The sequence below is a fragment of the Microcaecilia unicolor genome, chromosome 3 (assembly GCF_901765095.1).
Source record: "Microcaecilia unicolor chromosome 3, aMicUni1.1, whole genome shotgun sequence".
Classification (NCBI taxonomy): domain Eukaryota; kingdom Metazoa; phylum Chordata; class Amphibia; order Gymnophiona; family Siphonopidae; genus Microcaecilia; species Microcaecilia unicolor.
Genome location: NC_044033.1, coordinates 430,178,536 through 430,184,076, shown reverse-complemented (window position 1 = coordinate 430,184,076; position 5,541 = coordinate 430,178,536). Strand labels below are relative to the sequence as shown.

Here is a 5,541-nt window from a genome sequence, read left to right as displayed (position 1 = left end):
TGTAAACAAGCTGCAAAGAGGTCTTTTGTTACAAAAGGGGATTTACGAGGGTCGTTCTTTTTAGAGTTATCTTCAACTGCACTCTTCTGCTAGATCAGACAGCTAAAAGACTTGCAGGTCGCGATCCCCCCCTCGCACGCCCCAGTCTGACGTAAGCAACCTACGTAGGTTAAATACGTTTGTGGCTGCTCTGCGCATGCTTAAGGGGCAAATTAATGACGGGGATTACGAACGTTTGATACATTGTACTTTTCAATACCGCACCGAACATTTCTGAGCTGTTTTTTTTGTGCATTCTTCGTTGTTTCAAATTTGTTAAGCACTTTTACGATTTAGATTTTTTAACGTTTGGTTGATGCATCTAGCCATAAGCACAGGTGTGACTTCTGTTTCCTAGGCCCTAAGCACAGGTGTGACTTCTGTTTCCTAGTTACACACACAAATCTCTCTCTCTCTCTCTCACACACACACACACACACACACTATTTGCCTTCTTTCTTACCTCAGTACATCAGCTGCTTCTTTGCTCCCCCAGTTGTCCTATATCAGAACTTGCCAAACTGTGGATCAGGACCCCAAGTTGGGTCATAAAACTCACATTTGGGGTCATGACCTGGGTGGGACCTCCACAGGTTCATCATTGGGGAAGGGGGTGTTACAGTATTTTATTTGCTTCTAATCATAGGGTCACAGTTACAAAAAAAATTGATAAACACTGACCTAGATCCCTCAAGTCTCACCACTCAATCCCAGCATCAGACCTCCCACTTTGGCAGGTCATCTCCAGCACTCCCGCCAAAGCGATAAAGTCTCCAGCTGAGACACTGTCGGCAGCTCCCCCTTCCACCTGGTATTCATTTCCTGGCCACTGCTGCTTCTCTTGTTCAGCAGCAGCAGCCGCGACCAAAAAAAAAATTTTTTTAAACAAGCGTGGGGTCGCAGCAGCCTTCAGGCATGGGCTGTCGGCTCTGCAGCCGCTCCCCTCTCCTCTCTCTGCCCCTGGAGGAGCAGGAAGTTGACATTGACTTCCTGCTCCACTCTGGGGACAGAGAGAAGAGCGGCTGCAGAGCCGACAGCCCATGCCTGAAGGCTGTTGCAGCCCCGCACTTGTTTTTTAAAAATGTTTTTGTTTGTTAGCTCTTTTTTTCCCCTTTGTTGTGGCCACTGCTCCTCAACAGGAGAAGCAGCAGTAGCCAGGAAACGAATATCGTTTGCACGGGGGATTGGGAGGCAGGAGGTAGAATGGAGAGAATGGGAAGATAGGGAGGGAAGGAGGGGACATGGAGAAGGGCTGAATAAAGAGAGAAGCTGCTGAAGATAAGGATGGGGAGAAAGGGGAGGATCCTGGCTGAAAACAGAAAGAGGGAAGACGCTGAAAGGAAGGGTAGGGAGAGAAACAGGAGAGACATTGAAGGATAGGGAGGGGGGACATGATGAATGGAAAAGGGTAGAGAGAGAGACACTGGATGGAAAGAAGGAGATAGAGAGAGACACACACAATGGAAGGATTTGGAGAGGGGGGTAGACATTGGATGGAAGGATCGGTAGAGGGGTAGATGGATGGAAGGATAAGGAGAGAAAGAGAGAAGATGGATGGAAGGATGGGGAGAGAAAGAGGGAAAATGGATGGAAGGATGGGGAGAGAAAGACGCTGGATGGAAGGATAGGGATAGAAAGAGGGAAGATGCTGGACAGAAGGATAGGGAGAGAAAGGGGAGATGGATGAAAGGATACAGAGAGAAAGGGGAGAGACTGGAAGGATGTGGAGAGAGAGAGAGAGGGGACACTGAACAGAAAAGGGTAAAGAGATAGAGAGACACTGGATAGAAGGAGGGGGAGAGAGAGACACCATATGGAAGGATCAGGAGAGAGGGTAGATGGGTGGAAGGATGGGGAGAGAAAGAGGGAAGATGCTGGATGGAAGGGTAGGGAGAAAAAGAGAGGAGACGCTGGATGGAAGGATGCAGAAAGAAAGAGGGGAGACACTGGAAGGATGGGGAGAGAAAGAGGGGAGCTGCTGGATGGAAAGGGGGAGAAGACAGAGTACTGAGAGACTGGAGAATAAGAGGGAGGGGCATGGGGAGAACAAGGGTGAGGAAAAGATGAAAAGCCATAGGTAGATGAAGTAAAAAGAAGGAAATTAAAGAATGGATAGTAAGAATGAATTAAATCTGGACAGAGAGAAAGGCAGAAAAATATTGAAGAAAACAAAGAAAAAGGAGCGAAAAATGACAGATGGACAGGAAACCCTGGGAAGAGAGTTAAGAGAAGACGAAGGAAAGTAGAATCAAGAGACTGGGAGCAACAGAACTAGAAAAAGAAAATGGCCAGACAACAAAGGTAAAGAAAATAATTTTATTTTTAATTTAGGACAAAGTAATGTAGCTGTGTTAAAAAAGTTTAATAAATGCAAATAAAACACAAAATAGAAAACAAGATGATACCTTCATTGATTTTAAAACATTTTTGATAGGCTTTCAGAGACCAACACTTCCTTCCTCAGGTCAGGAGAGGATACCATAACAGCATTATACTGACCTGAGGCAGGAGGTTTTGCCCTCTGAAAGCTAATTGAAAAGGGTATTAGGCTATTAAATAAAATATTTTCTGAAATGGCCATGGTTTGAGGTGTGCCAGGGGGCAGAGCCATGTAGAGTGGGTGGAGCCAAGGCAAAGTGGGGCAGCGTGTACTAAAATCTCCCTCTCAAAAATTGGGACCCCTTGGTAGCTGTGCAGCAGGATCCTGAAGTTGATACACCCAGAAGTGGCAGAAACAATGACAAGAACAGGCATTCATCCTGTGTTTCTTTGACCTTGACTGTTCAGCCTCATAGCCTCCTCGATTCTGCCAAGAGAGGGAAGATATTATGCAAAATATTAATACAATATAAAAGGTTCTGTACTGACTCTGATTTAGTAACTGTATAGTAGGATTTAACAGCTATGTTGAGTTAAGTATTGTAGTTAATTGTATTATTTGTACAACCTCTGTAAGGGGATTGTGATTTTACTTTAACTTTTTTTTAGTATAAATTGAAGGGGGAATGTGTTTGCATTTCACTCAGTTTTGAGATTAGGCTTATTTTTGTGACCAGTCAATTAGATTTCTGGGGTGTGTTTTAAATGTGATTGTTTCTCAATTTAATAAATAGTTCTGTTTACAATGATTTGTACTTTATAAGAGCCTTTTTTGTATTGTATTAATTAAAATTGCTTGAAGGCTACTGTTTCATTTGCTATCCCATTTTTTATATTTTGTTGTATTAATGCAAATGTTAATATTAATACCATGTGGTTGCTTCCATCTTGGGCTAAGCAGCTCCAACCTTTCCAGTTCTGATCTGTGTCACCAGATGGCTGGGAGAAATAAAAATGGTCTATTCCAGTATCAGCTCTGCTCCATTTCCATGGGGAAGACAAAATTGATTTGTACCACCTGCCCTGTTTGGCTTCCACCCCTGGAAACATGGGAAGAACACCCCTTTTTGTGTCTGCTTTGCATTCTCTACTTCAGGAGGACAGGATGGGAAGAGAACAATAGAAGAGAAGGTGGTAAGTTGGGAAGCAGGTGGGTTTCTTCTGCTTTGCTTCAAGTTCAATTGCTCCCTTATTCGTCATTGCAGGCTGCCTGTAGGTAGAGCTAATGTTCTTCCCCTTGTTTATTGGATTATTTTTCTCTGTTGTTATGAATATTCATTTGTGATCTGCTCAGGACAGTTCATTGCTAAACTGATGCAATAGATTTATAAATCTATAATAGATGTGGCAGAACTGTATTTCAGGTTGTTCCACTAGAAACTTAAGATCTGCAAGATGCACATATAAATCATGACATAGGGAATTTTTCACCTTCAGGTTATCAGTTAGGGCAGTATTGAAACATTATGGGCTATTTTAAAATGGTCCATTGTGTGTAAAAGTATGCATATTATTCCATAATGCATGTATTGTTCCATATAACTCAACTCAGAAATTTTTAGAGTTCTGGTTCAATTATTAATTCTTTCTAGATTAGATTACTGTAACCTCACGCTAGCTAACTGTTCTAAATCACTCATTAATTGCTTACAACTAGTCCAGAACTCTGCTGTTAGATTGATTTTTGGGTTACAAAGATTTGCGTCGCTTAAACCTTTTTATTCTAAACTTCATTGGCTGCCTGTTGCTGAGAGAATATAGTTCAAATTAGGTGGTAGTACTTTTAAAATTCCAACTGGTGAAACCCCTGCTGGTATGTTGGCTCTAGTGTCACTGTTACAAGGGTCTTCTACTATGTATCAGAATCGAAAACTTCTCCATTTGAGATGTCCAATGTATAAGAAACTAAAATCAGTTAAACATCTTTCATTGTCTAGTCAATATCAGTTAGCTAACTTGTGGAGCAGGCTTTTTTTCCCTAAGGTCTTGTACTCATTATTCTCTGTTTAGAAAACACCTAAAAGCTTTTCTATTTTGTAAAGCTGGTTTAACTACTGTTTAGCATACCATATTAGTTTGTTTGATTTAATTACTTGTAGTTCCTGGATAGATTAGTCAAACTTTTGTTCATTGGAATTCGTTCTTGAACTAAATAAGTATAGGCAAAATACAAGAACTGGTATAACATAACATAATTCGACATGTCCAGCGCGTTTGATATGGTTAACCATGATATTCTATTAAACATTCTAGAATATTTCGGAATAGGAAGATACGTATGGAATTGGTTTCATAGTTTTCTAACAACAAGAACATACCAGGTAATATCTAAATCAATCATATAATCACCATGGAGACCAGAATATGGTGTGCCTCAGGGATCTCTGCTTTCACCGATTCTCTTCAATCTAATGATGTTACCTTTGGCCAAAGCATTGTCTAACCAAGACATAAATCCATATATTTATGCCGATGATATGACGATATATATTCCATTCAAAAAGGACATCAGAAATTGCAGACAAAATAAATTGCAGCTTCCAAATTATGAACTCATGGGCAGACGCTTTCCAACTAAAGCTGAATACAGAAAAGACACAATGCCTAATATTATCATCGCAATATAACAAAATCAACTACCCAACATAACACACCAAACCATACTCTCCCTGTTGCGGACACCCTGAAACTCCTAGGCATAACAATTGATTGCAATCTTAATCTAGACTGCCATGCAAAAAATGTCATAAAGAAAATGTTCTATGCAATGTGGAGGCTCAGAAGAGCAAGACCTTTCTTCCCAAGAGAGACATTTCGCATATTGGTGCAATCATTGGTTCTGAGCCATTTGGACTACTGTAATTCCTTATATGCGGGATGCAAGGCACAAACCATCAAGAAACTCCAGATAGCCCAGAACACCGCAGCCAGATTAATATTCGGCAAGGCGAAATATGAAAGTGCCAGACCCCTTAGAGAAAGCCTGCATTGGTTCCCACTGAAAGATCGTATTGCATTCAAGATATGTATCTTGGTCCATAAAATCATTTATGGAGATGCCCCATCATACATGTCAGGCCTAATTGACTTACCAGAGAGAAACAACAAAAGTTCATCAGGCAC

At 41.3% G+C, this 5,541-nt stretch overlaps 1 pseudogene; it reads left to right on the top strand.

The window, feature by feature from the left end:
• The first annotated feature begins 992 nt into the window (after positions 1 to 992).
• LOC115467449 lies at positions 993 to 1,108 on the top strand (annotated as a pseudogene).
• Positions 1,109 to 5,541: the final 4,433 nt, after the last annotated feature.